Source organism: Ornithorhynchus anatinus, chromosome X1, assembly GCF_004115215.2.
Source record: "Ornithorhynchus anatinus isolate Pmale09 chromosome X1, mOrnAna1.pri.v4, whole genome shotgun sequence".
In the NCBI taxonomy this organism is placed as follows: domain Eukaryota; kingdom Metazoa; phylum Chordata; class Mammalia; order Monotremata; family Ornithorhynchidae; genus Ornithorhynchus; species Ornithorhynchus anatinus.
This window is the reverse complement of record NC_041749.1, coordinates 25,708,070-25,722,414: the sequence shown is the minus strand read 5'-3', so window position 1 is coordinate 25,722,414 and position 14,345 is coordinate 25,708,070.

Sequence of the window (14,345 nt, the reverse complement as noted above, 5' to 3'; positions counted from 1 at the left end):
GAGAGCATTGCTTAGTGAGAAGCAGCATGGCCTAGTGGATAGACCATGGGTTTGGGAATCAGAAGGTCATGGGTTCTAATTCCAGCTCTGCCACTTATCTGCTGTGTGACCTTGGGCAAGTCGCTTCACTTCTCTGGGCTTCAGTTACCTCATCTGTAAAATGGGGGTTAAGACTGTGAACACCCACATAGGACAGGAACTATGTCCAACCCAATTTGCTGTATCCACCCAGTGTTTAGTACAGTGCCACATAGTAAGTGCTTAAATACCACAATTATTATTATTATATTTTAGCAAAGCTAAGTTTTCTTCTGTTAGTTGCAGGTTTGTTGCTATGAGATTTATGAGAGAAGCAGTGTAATCTAGTGGAAAAGGTAGAGGCCTAGAAGTCCGAGGACCTGAGTTTGAATCCTAACTTCGCCATTTGTATGGTGTGTAACCTTGGGCAAGCAACTTAATTTCTCTGTGCCTCAGTTTCTCCTGTTCTTCTTACTTAGACAGACTGAGAGCTCCACTTGGGAGAACTGTTTCTGATCTGATTAACTGGTATCTACCCCAGTGATTAGAACAGTGCTTGACACATACTAAGCACTTAAGCTACTCATCATCATGTATCATCAAGTAAGACCATCAGAAAACCAGTAGCAGTCCTTCTCACTTTAGCCTTAGGGGGATAGTGGCAGAGGAAGGATAAGAATTCATTGTCCTTTGGTTGCAATCTGTCCCATATGACACACTTATCCCCATCCGCTATCTATTTTAGATTTCTTTGAAAAGAAATGGAAATCCCCACCGAGGATAGTAAGACTGAAAAATTTTCAGTAAATGATTTTTCAAGGGGTAGTGGAAAAACAACAGGTCAGAGAAGCCATGCTCTAATCCTAAATCTGCCACTAATCTGCTGCTTGCCTTTCACTTAACCATTCTGGGCCCCAGTTTCCTCATCTATAAAATGGTAATAATACCCGTATTCCTTACCTCACAGGGACGTTGTGATGGCAAAAGCAGCAGTGTGCAAAAACAAGTAAAATGAAAACACTCTGGGAATAAAAAATCAAGGTAGAGTATCATTATTGTTATGAATTCACCTGTATTCACCGAAAGGGCAGTAATTTTGCTATGATTAAAGCCGCTATGATGGTTTGTTCTCTTAATGGATATGAGCAGCATTCCAAATATTACTAATTTCCTATCTTTTGAAGGACTCAAAACCACAATATCTACTTGAACGATGGCTATTCAAAAACACCAACTGAAATCGTATCTATTTCCAATCTTGCAGAGATGTGCTGTACAGAGGGCATAAACTTACTAAACTAATTGTCCCAACTGGAAGCCAGAAACCATACAAAGTAATTGGGGAGGAATTAATGTAAGCAACCCTAGCTAATTTTAAGTTTTATCAGTGGAACTCAGAGGGGAGACAGAAATCTCAATTAAAGTATCTTCTAGTAAACCCTAGAGAATCCATCTGCAATATTAATGCCGAAATAGTGCCAGTTTATATATTTATAGCAGTCTTTCAGGTTTGAAAATCATCCTGTTGTCAATAAAAATTTTATTGTAGTGTAGCTGAAAAGACTGATGCTCAACTAACAATCCCTTCTAAATTGGACACACATAGAAGTTATCCTTTGTTACACTATTCATTTGCTGCCTGCAGTGCCTATTACTAATTCCATTTTTTGTCTTGCTATCATATTTTTCCTGAAATCGGCATCTAAAAGACTCACTCCATTCCTGCATGCTGCACATTAGACTGAACTATCAACTGCTTCCTGTTCCAACTGCCTGCAGTCATGCCACAATGCTTCATTACCTCTTAAAACAGAGCAGCCCTTGTTCTGGAATAGTTTAAGCCACTAGTATCCATGGAGCATGGCTCAGTCAGCATATAGAAATCTGAGGGTTTTCTTGCTTCCTTTCCAATTCTCATATGGCATATTTCAAAACTGTTGAAATGTAACCACAGGAAAGAAGCTCCAGCAGCCTTACCATTTTATGGCCAGAAAATAAAAACATATTCCCTGTGGTAAACCTAAAAACTTACAACAAAAGCAACCAAGTGACTGAAAAATGGAAATAGAAATAAGGTGCAAAGATGAAGAAAGTTTGCAAAAAAAGAAAAAAAAATTGGGGGAGTTTAAAAATTTCTCACCTAAAATTGCATTTATGAAATAAAGACAGTAGTAAAAACAAGAGATTTCAATCAAGATTCTTCAAAACCTGGATTCACAGGCTTGTTAGTGTTTCCCTATTTTTTAAGGAAAAAAGCCAAACATAAGAAATGGAATGCTAGTTCCTCAATCTGACTCCGTGTTTCACAAAAAGTGATAAGCTTTGCATTTTGAGTACTGAACTTCTCATCTTGTATTTTACTTTCTTTAAAACTAAATCAAATGGAAAATGCATGGTATTTTCCACTCTTCTAGGCTGCCAGAGCTTATTTTATACTAGTTAAAAATAATTCCACTTTATTTTCTCAGATTTGGTCTCATTATTTCTGAAATAATAACATCAAATTTCCCTTGTCAGATGGACCATATTTTGTGTGTGTGTGCCTATACAACATCATATATATTTAATTAAATGAAGAATTCCCAGCACCAGCCACTTTATAAATATTATTCCTATATCTGTGGTGAAATGAGCTATAAACAAGACGATGCTAGTAGTCGGATTCCCAGTAAACAAATGTACTAAGGTTCCCTGAGGTATAGTGGTGATTACTCTCATCTTTTTATTTATCAGCAAGATAATTTGACCGGTGTTAGCTCTGCCTTACATTTAGCTGTCATGCAAAACAATAAACATGTTGTTTAATGTTCAAATTGGCAATTTTATCCAAACTTAATTCTTAACTGCATGATCTCGTAAAGCAGCAAGGGATATTTTTATTTTTCCTGCATGATACAACACAATCAGTTACACTGGCATATTGTTTTATGAGTCACTGGAGATGTGAACAATATAAAACCCACAAACATTAAACAGATTCTGTAGTCCTTTATGTGTTCTTTATCAACTATTTAAGGTCTTTTAATGTGATTCCTGATAAGGTTTCTGTTTTACCAGTATTGCAAACCAGACAAAAATGATCAGGGTTTTAAAGGTGACATAAATAGCTGATTTAGTTAGGAGACTTACTTTTCCATTGAATAATTTCTTAAATGGTCGCCTAGTCTATTAGAGATCTCATAAGACTATAATACAACTATGTCAAAGAACCTTGACCAGCAGGTCTACTCTATATCTCCAGTCGTTGCTGCTATACATATCAGAAAAAAAAACAAAACACAACAGAGCTTGGGGTTGAAGTATCATCCATTGAGTGGAGATGAGGAGTCAGAGGACTGAAAAGTCCTACAACTACAATTATATTTTTTTATTTGCTATACTTTGCTTTTATTATCTAATAAAAAAGGACATCATTTCATAACTATCCAAATTAAATCTAAATAGCATCCACAAATAGATGGTCTCCCAACTGAAAGGAGATTGGATTCCATGATCAAGTAAGATTGTATTTTTACTTTCAAAGAATTTTAATTATTTTGGTTCTTCATCTGGGAGGAAGAATAATCTCTTTATGACTTTTCTTTTGGAAAAACAAAATTCTGTCCATGCTTCTCTCAGTGGAAATTCCTAATCCCAAAATTTGGTAAGGAGATCTAGGTAAAAGCCCTTACCACTGTTCTTCTTCAACCTCCTCATTGTCACACACCTGTGCAAGCTAGGTCAATATCAGAGCTTCTCGCAGTGTTACTTTTCTTGCTTAGTGCTGCTGGTGGTAATAGTAGTAATATAGTAATAATAGCAACAACAGTAGCATTTATTGAGTGACAACTTGGTGAGGTTCACTGCTAATTTCTTGGGAAGTACAAAATGAAATGACATGTTTTCTGTCCATAACAAGTTTACAATCTAATTGGAGAAATGCACACACATAAATAAAATCATTTACAGCCAGAGTGTGCACAATATTCTCAAAACCAGAATATTTTCCAATGCCTATGTACCCCCTCCCTCATAGTTGGGGGATAAGAATTCCCCAAGGCCATGGAAAAAAATCTATAGGCAGTTTTCTCATTCATTCTTTCTTTCTTAGGAGGAGGAGCACGTCCTGGAAGAGAAGTTCCCATGTATTAAGGGGATAATACCATGCTAATTGTCCATTTAACTATAATGACCTTGAGAGACAAGATTTAATACTTGAGGCATCGTTATATAAAAATAATAAGTACCCAGGCTACTTCCCTCTTTTTCACATGACACACAGAAAGAAGGTGAGTAATTATTCAGAAAATCACTTTCAATGAATGTGACTATTTAAAATTTGGAAATGTTTGCTTTTCATGTTTTTCTCTGTGTTTTTCTCATTCATAGATTTTGATAAGTGTGCTAGGAGAAGCAGCTAGTTCATGAATCTCTCTAAGTTTTGGGTAGGTACATCTCTCAAAAGAGTCTATTTCTCAGGCACTGATGGGAGTCAGAAATGGTAGAGACATGACATTAAGAAGACTGACAGTGCCTCTGTTTTAGGATGCTCTTAATTCATCTTTGAGCAACGGCTCAGTCTACAGCATCACTTTTCTATAGATTTCACTTTATTACTGGGCACAGCATTAGGCCTTATGCAACATTGTACATAAGGCAAATGAGACTTCAAGGACTTACCAAAGGAAAGTAAATAAGTGCCCGGTACAAAAGGCCAAGTGGCTGAAAGTCAGTGGTTTACCAAACCTGTCACTTAATATCAAGAAGTCCAATTTCACACTCTGACACTTTGTATTACTGAAGAGGAAGATACCAAGTTGGGGCAATGATCACAAGAAAGGCAAACTTAAATGAAATTGTTTTCTTCAGCTTTTCTTTAGAATAGATAACGTCAGAGAGAGGAAAACTGCATGAAAATAGAGAGAGAATGACATCTACTGGTCACAAGACGTTGGCCTTTTCAACTGCGGGCAATGCTTTCACCTGTAAGGTTGAAATATTCCACTTCCTTTCTACAGGCAAAACTCCCATTAGTGATAATGGGAATTATCTGTGCCCAGTGGGGGAGGAATGGTTCTATTATCTGTTCAGTAACAGATGATAAAGAAGGCAGGCTAATCTTTAATTAGTTACCAATGCAATTGAAGAACTAAAAATACACCAAATTGGTTTTGACCTCTATTTCTGATGGACATTCTTAACTTTCTCTGGCTTACGTACAAGAAAATACAAGAAAGCACTAGTGCTTTCATAACGTACAGAGCTCCAGAAATGAGCTACTTCCTTAAATAAAAATGCATTCAATTTACTCTCAATTTATCAATCAATCAGTGGTATTTATTGGCACTTACTGTATGCAGAACACTGTACTAAGTGCTTGTGAAAGTGCAGTATACAGTACAACAGTGTGACAGACATGCTCCCTGGCCACCAGGAGTTTACAGACTAGAGGGGGAAACCGACTTTAAAATAAATTCTGGATATATACAAGTGCTGTGGGATGGAGTGAACATCAAGTGCTTAAAGGGTTTAGGGAGGAGTTTATGGAAAAAACATTGCCTAGTGGATAGAGCACAGGTCTTGGTGTGAGAAGAACCTGGGTTCTAATCTCAGCTCCACCACTTGCCTGCTGTGTTGCCTTGGGGAAGTCACTTATCTGTGCCTCAGCTACCTCATCTGTAAAATGGGGATTAAAACTGGAATTGTATCCCATTGTGTCCAACCTGATAACCTTTTATCTACTTTAGATAACAGCTTAGAACAGTGCTTGGCCCATAGTAAGTGCTTAACAAATACCATCATTCTCATTATTATTTAGCCGCCTTCTCCTGATTTGAACTGTTGTGTGTTTTGGTGTTTTAGGAGAATAAGCAAAAACAACTGTCATGAAATTCCATGTATTCTAAAGCAACAAAGATCTGTTCTTTTGACATTAAATAGAATTTAAGTCCCAATGGTATTTAGGCTTACTTTCAGGCTGTCACAGCTGAAGAGAGGTCTGTGATTTGGACAGGACTGCTCATTCTTTTTGCTTAATAACTTCAGATGAGAAGTGGAAATCTGCAAAGAATATCATCATGTTCTCCCATCTATGAAGGATTTGAGCAAATTGATTTGAGCAAGTACATGTTTGCTTTAAATATTTCACAGCAATTCGACTATAAAACGAAGCCAGAATATTTCAAAATAACTCCAGGTAAAGTCTCATCAATTTAATGATACTTCAGAGTTCGCTTCTTTAACCCCCACCAATTAATCTCACCATTTCATAACAATAGTATCATTCCCAAGCACAAGCCTCAGAGTCCGGGAACCTGGTTCTAATCCCGGTTGTGCCACTTGCCTGTGACCTTGGATAAGTCATCTAACTTCTCTGTATGTCAGTGTCTTCATCTGCAAAATGAGGGTTTAATACCTGTTCTCCCTCATTCTTAGAGTGTGAGGTTCATATGGAACAAAGACTCTTCGTACCTTACATCTTAGCATAATGCTTGGCACATAGTGAGTGTTTTTACGAATACCCCAATTATCATTATTCAGGATTTAGATAAACCTATGCATGACATCCCATTACCTCCACCAGGAAATGACTTAATAGTGAAGGTTACAGTCCACAGAAATAAAATCTGAACATAGTGGCACTGAGAGATTCGGAACTAGACAGAGTAGAGAAGTGATTAATAAGGACCAAGTTTTGAATGGCCCAAGTGATCGTCGTACCTTGCTAAATCATCAATCACTTTGAGTTAATGTTGCCCATTCTCCAGTGCCATGTCTCCTAGGTCCTTTGTAGATACTGAGCTCTTTAGTCTGGTGTTTGTTCACAAGTTTTCTGTGGGTAGGTCAATGTCTGGCCATCTATCATCCTGCCAAGCTTGTCTCTCACCATCTTCCTCCTTCTTCCCACCCTGTGTTTGAAGTTTAAGGACATAGCAATTTTAGTGGCCACTTCTTTTACATCTTTAAAACTGCAAAGCTCAGTGAAAATTATGTACATGCATGAATCTTTAAGACTATGAATTGCTCACATATGGAAAAGGAGCTCTTAAAATAGTGACCGTGAAGTCTAACTTGTTAAAGCTAATTTTGTACAGTTATAATCAGCTGAAAGTGTTGAGCATTCCTGGCATATGTACTCCCAGTGAAGTTTGCTAGTTTTCAGAGCAATGTGCTTGTAGCAACTAACTGGGTAGGCTGGATATTTGAATTTTGGTTTACGGTTAAGCATGCTAAGTACTAAGCTAGACTTGAAGATGTGACCAGAAATCTGAAACCAGGAGTTAGAATACACTTATCCATAGGGAAATCATTTCAGGTTAACAGGATATGAGCATTATCTAAAGTCTTTATGGGAATCATATAGAAATGGGCTTATGCTGATGACTGCCTTTGGGGCATATACATGAGCTGTCCAGATGATTTTAAATCACACTGCTGATTTGGCATAATGATATGCACTAACAAAGAAGGTCTGATGAAAATAAAGGGTATTTTAAAGGCTATGCAACACCAAAGATTTTTGCTGGCAACATAGAATTTAATGCTGTCACAGAATTCTGCTCTCTACTGAGTACACTATCCACTCAAGGAAGGTCACTCCTCTGCAGATACCTGTCCATTAGGTGGGTCATTCTGTTGGAATTTTCCAGCTGCTTACTTAAATTACTCGGATTGACTGACTGGGTCTATTTTTCCCTCCCACTTCCTGGGAAAGTCACAGCCCACAAGTCAACAGGGTGACTGGGTGAAAAGACTAGAAGTGAAGGAATGTCAGCTGGGGCTATTACCTCAGTGGTAAAGCATTCTGATTGAAGAATTCCACATGATGGAGCTGACTCAGCAGGAATCTTGAAAATAGCTGTCTACCATGGGGAGTGAAACCCACGGCTGCTTCGAAGTTGACTATCCAGACAATCCAATGGCCGGTCTTTGGTGGTACAATACTTTAGCCATAAATGGGGTTATCATCGATTAGACTGTAAGCCCGTCAATATGGGCAGGGATTGTCTCTATCCATTGCCGAATTGTACATTGCAAGAGCTTAGTACAGTGCTCTGCACATAGTAAGCACCCAATAAATACTACTGAATGAATGAATGAATGAATGTAAGGATGTGCTGCATCCCTGCTCGCCTGGGTAACCCACTGTGCCAGTCAGAGCACACTTGGCATGGACCAGACAGGTCACTAGCACTCTAATGTATTCCTTTACTTAGGGTTCTCAGTCCTGGAGTCTTTGTCATTGGGCCAAGGTTTGTCTGTCACTTACTGTGGAAGACCACAAAAATGTTCAGTTCATGATGATTATGATGATAGTATTTGTTAAGCGCTTACTATGTGCCAAGCACTGTTGTAAACATTAGGATAGATACAAGGTAATCAGGTTGTCCCAAGTGGGGCTCAGTCAATCCCCATTTTACAGATGAGGTAACTGAGGCACAGAGAAGTTGAGTGACTTGCCTTAAGTCACACAGTCTCCCCACACCTCAAGAACTTCCAATAGCTGCCCATCCACCTCTGCATCAGGCAGAAACTCCTTTCTATTGGGTTTAAAGCACTCAATCAGCTCTTCCCACCCTACCTCCCCTCACTAAACTCCTACTATAGCTCCGCCCACAAACTCTGTTCTTCTAGAGCCAGATAACTCATTCTGTCCCATTCTTGTCTATCTTACTGCTGACCCCCTTCCCTCTTCATCTCCCTAGCCTGGAACTCCCCCTTCCACTCCTTCCACACCAGACCACCACTCTCTCCATTTTCAAAGCAATACTAAGGCCACATCTCCTCCAAGAGGCCTTCACAATTAAGCCCTCTTTTCCCCAACTCACTCTACCTTCTGCATCATCTATGCATCTCAATCTGTGACTTTCAGACACCTGATATTCTCCCCACCCCCAACCCCATAGAGTTTATGTGCATATCGTTAAATCACAGATTATAAATTATTTATTCATATTAATGCCTGTCTCCTCTATAATAATAATAATAATGTTGGTATTTGTTAAGCGCTTACTATGTGCTGAGCACTGTTCTAAGCGCTGGGGGAGATACAGGGTAATCAGGTTGTCCCACGTGAGGCTCACAGTTAATCCCCATTTTACAGATGAGGGAACTGAGGCACAGAGATGTTAAGTGACTTGCCCACAGTCACACAGCTGACAAATGGCAGAGCCAGGAGTCGAACTCATGACCTCTGACTCCGAAGCCCAGGCTCTTTTCCACTGAGCCATTGTTATGGGCAGGAAATACGTCCGCTAATTCTGCTGTATTCTACTCTCCCAAGTGCTTATTATTCTGAGCACATAGTGAGTACTCAATAAATATGATTGATTGATAAAGACAGCACCACCTTATCACATTATTTGAGGTTGCTTTTACTCTAAGTTGTTCTTTCCTCTCAGCTTGTGTATGCATCACTTTCAGTTCAGTAGTGATTCAGCAGCTGCTCACATCCCATTCAACAAGGCTGAGTTGCCGAGGGCACTGTCAAAATGCTGATGAGCTGACTGCATTCCAGGACTATCTTGCATTTCAATAGGCTATCCTTGTCCTGTGGGTCAAAAATGATGCTGTTGCTGATGTTGATTCCATATCATAGTAGTTCAGGAGCAGTGAATGCCTCCCCTTCTTGGGGATAGTTTGTTATATGTTTGTCCTATTGTTTCATGACAGGATGGTTATTTTCTATCTCTTTCATAGTTTTTGATCACAGTAGCAAGGTTCACCAGGAACAGTTCTCTGGAGACCCTCGTTTGTCCTGGTGTGGCAGGCAATTTTAGGACACCTTTTCTATCCTCTTTCCACTGGGCGGTGAACACCACATTTCTAAATAGGGTTATGGATGCTCAGACTGTCAGTTAACACCACTGTTAATTGATGAATGACTGAATGACCACTATTCATCGTTCTCCTGTGAAAGAATTTGGTTGAAGGCAGGGTAGGATTATCAGTAGGACATGAGCTTGAATCTAGTAATGGAGATGGTCTGCTCATCCATCCAGGCTCTCTCATTCGGTCTTTCTATCGCAGAATAGCATGCTATGTGGGTTACAGACACTCAACACATGCTAGGAATAATAATGCTAACGATAATGACAAGACTGATTATGGTTGGGGGAGGACTGTGAATTTTTTCTATAGTAACTATTGAGTACCTATAGTGAATAGACAGCACTGTAGACGTTTTGAAATAGAATATCGCCTCAAGTCCTCTGAAGCAGCAGAAACTACCATGCCTTGAACTGTTTTTAATTCCATCAATGGGAGGTTTTGAGGTTTCCTCTTATATTATTAAAACATTGGGGTCTTTACTTAGCAAAGCTGTGTATATAAATCATTTAGGTGGAAATGTAAATCCTTGGAAATACACTGGAATGTAAGTGACCAATCGGATGGTTAAATGAAAAACTAAGGGTGTAGAAGGGTAAACAACTGGAGAGAGGAGCATTGGAAGAAAACAACAAACTAGGCATAGATATCATATCCCAAAGCCTACCTCATCCTAAAGGCCAAAAGTCAAGTGAGATGCCTCCAAGACAAAAATCCTCCCTCCATAATTCAACTAAGAGTTTATCTGTCCCTGAACTCTGCCCCTATGCTTCCATTTTAGGAAGGAGTTAGGAGCACAGTAGTTTCCTTAAACAAACAAGCCACTTTACCAATGTCTCCTCTCAAGAGTTTAGCCAGATAGGATTCCTGGAAATAAAGAGAACAAGCTTACTTCAGCTCAAATACCATAAAACTGATGAGGAAGGCAGAACTAGTGCAATACAATAAAACTGGGGTTATGGATTTAGTACTTTCACTACCAAACTCCACAGTCCAGGCAGAAATACAGATAGATTAAGCGTGGGAACACCATTTGTAATGGGTGTCATCAAAAACAATTCCTCCAGGCATTCCTTAACACTGAGTCAACTATTTTCAAAAATAAACTCTCTTCACCACTCCTCTTCTGGAATATTGGTGATAATGATGATTTTACAACTACTACAGTAATAATAACCATGGTATTTGCTAAGTGCTTACTACAAAAGTACTGTGCTAAATGCTGTAGTAGATACAAGATAATCAGATCAGACACAGCCTCTGTCCAATGTAGTGCTTATAATTTAAGGAAGAAAACAAGTATTGAATCCCCATTTCATAATGAAGAAACTGAGTCACAGAGATGTTACATGATTTGCCCAAAGTCACACAGCAGCAAATGGCAGGTGTAGGATCAATATTAATAATTGTGGTATTTGGTAAGTGCTTACTATGTGCCAGGCACTGAACTAAATGCTGGGGTGGATACAGGGAAATCGGGTTGGACACAGTCCTTGGCCCACATGGGACTCACAGTCTTAACCCCCATTTTACAAATCAGGGAAATGAGGCACAGAAAGTGACTTGATCAAGACCACAGAGCAGACAAGTGACAGAGCTGGGGCTAAAACCTAACCTGGGGCTAAAATCCTTCTGACTCCTAGAGCAGCTCTCTATCCACTAGGCCACACACCCAGGTCTATGCTGTTGTCCCTAGGCAACATCATTTCTCCCTGCTTCTAACAGAACTCTACATTGAGGAATTCACTGAATACTGTAGGAGGCAATTTGACCTACTGGATCTAGAACTCAGCTATTTACACTTATTAGTAACTTCCTGAGGGCTTAACTGTTCACACTCGATAGGCATGGTTACAGGTCCAAGACAGATTACTATGCAGAATTAAGAACTCACATTCAAGAATGGAAATTAAAAGAGGTATTTTGTTGTTTTACCCCAGTTCTATACCCAAAAAGCCGCATAAATTGTATAATCAAGTGACTTGAAATAATACCAAAAAATGCCAAATCTATATCCATATAGCTGAATCTCTTCTGTTAAGGTTTTTAAGATACCTCTCACAAAAGAGAATGAATAATTCCTTTTGGTGTCACTGAAAACATACCACTAACACAACATTGTGGTATTTCAAATCTTGGCTCAGTGAGAGCAAAGAAATGACTGCAGAAGGGCAGGTAGCTTCTTACAGACTCAGAGTTAGGGATTCATACCACTGAACTCAGAATTTGAGACTCCAGCACTGGGAAAAGAAATATTTGGTCTTCAGTTTGGTAAACAAAAAAAAGCAGTTTGCTGCTTCTGTTGCTAATAGAAGCTTTAGAGTGTCTCTTCTTTTTCCAACAGTTCTTAACTACTTTGATCAAGCGATTCCTCAGAAAGAAAGAACATTTGTTATCCATCTGGATTGTTTTCCAATGTTTCAACAAATATAGACAGTGCAAGGCCTGTCTTATTCTTTTATTGAAAAGCGAGGAAAATCAATAGCAAGGCTGAATGCATTCGTCACATGATCACCTTGGTCTGTTCACAACAAAATTTTGATGATTTCTCTCAAAGCTTTTTTCTCTGTTTCGAATGTAATTCACAATTTTAAGCATCTTTTCCCCCAAGGACCTTAAATAGCTTCAACGCACCTTGTGTTCTACAGTTTGATATTTGCTGCTGGGTCCCCATGTATCGGCAGCTATAAATGGTTTCGTCTTTGCTCAGCTGACTAGTCACAGAATTGACAGAAGCTATTAGGAAAAGAGTGGGTACTAGTTTCTTCTTAAGGCTTTCTCCTTTCTTCTATGTAAGAGGTGTACAACGAAAAGGAAATTGCACAAAATTAACTCCCTATAATTGATTTATAACAGTCAGAAGGCCTTGGGAGATAAATTCACTCAAGTACAGATCCAGAAAAGTTTTGGAAAAACTACTGCAGTAAAATTATCATTCATAGACACAGGACCAATTTGATTTTTAATATAGACAGACTACCATTTGAGGTTCTTGGGCCCTCTATCGACAAGCACATCTCTTGAAGAGACAGATTCGGAGAAAATTAGTATTTTTTTTACCTGACAGGTTTCATCTATTAGAAATGTTACTTTATGGGATTTTTCCGGTGCTTTGCTCTAGTTAAGATGCAGATGAAAAGAATATCTCCTAATGAGTTCAAATATTCAGAGGCATCGGATATATTTAAGCAACAGCCCCAAGAAAATAAACCCGTTCTAGAACCTCAACTCCTTTCTCAATCATTTAAAAATTCTAAGGGGAAAATACATACGTAGTATTTCATAGCATATAAGAATTAGTTACTGCAGAAGTATTTACTTTGGCAGAAGCAGTTTTCTTTTTCTGACTTATTTTAAGCAGCATTCACAATCTTTTTTGTAATCTTCCTTAATCATTGGTATTTTTTGAGCCAAAGCAAAGCAATGCACTAAGCACTGGGAAACTACAATATAATAGAGTTGGTAGATATGATCTTGCCAGGAGGATACAATTTAGAAAAGGAGGCAGAGTGTAAGGATATGAATGTATATGCCGGGGGGCAAGGGAGGGGTGGCTGGGGGCTGGGGTATCAAAGTCTTTAAGAAGTACACACCTGAGTGCATAAGGATGATGAATTGGGTGGGGAAATGGTCAGGTAAGGTTTCTTGGAAGAAATAGGATATCAGTATGGCTCTGAGGATGAGGAGAGTGGTCCTCTAATACCCACTTCCTAACTTTGTCTCACTCTCATTGCTTTTTTTTTATGGCTTTTGTTAAGTGCTTACTATGTGCCAGGTACTGTTTTAAGACCAAAGTAATCACATTGGACACAGTCCCTGTCCGACAAAGGGCTCCCAGCCTTAATCCTCATTTTATACATGAGGTAACTGAGGCAAGGAGAAGTTAAGCAACTTGCCCAAGGTCACACAGCAGACTAGTGGTGGAGTCAGGATTAGAACCCAGGTCTTTCTTGACTCTGAGACCCATGCTCTATCCACCAGGCCATACTGCTTCTCAATGGTCAATTCTGCTATTTAATCTTAAATGCTAGTAAAATACTTTTACTATTTTTCTTCATATAAAGAAACAGAGCCTGTGTGCCTCATGTTAAAAGTACTCATGTCGATATTGGGACCACAAAACCAAGTGAGGGGTTAGAATTAAGAAGAATCTCTCAAACTCAGCTATCTGTCCCAGCATAAAGCAGGGCCTGATAGTGAAATCTTGGCTAGATCCCAAACTTTTCAGGGTGAATCTAACTTTTAATAATGGGAGCAAATTGTTTCTGGACAAGAAACATTCTTAGGGAGTATGGAAGACTTGGGAAGCCAGGATTACCACACTCTGACATTGGTAGGACAATTAGAGAAGCAGCATGGCATAGTGGAAAGAGGCCGGGCTTGGGAGTCAGAGGTCGTGGGTTCTAATTCCAGCTCTGCCACTGATCAGCTGTGTGACTCTGGGCAAGTCACTTCCCTTCTCTGTGCCTCGGTTACCGTATCTGTAAAATGGGGATTAAGACTGTGAGTCCCACACAGGA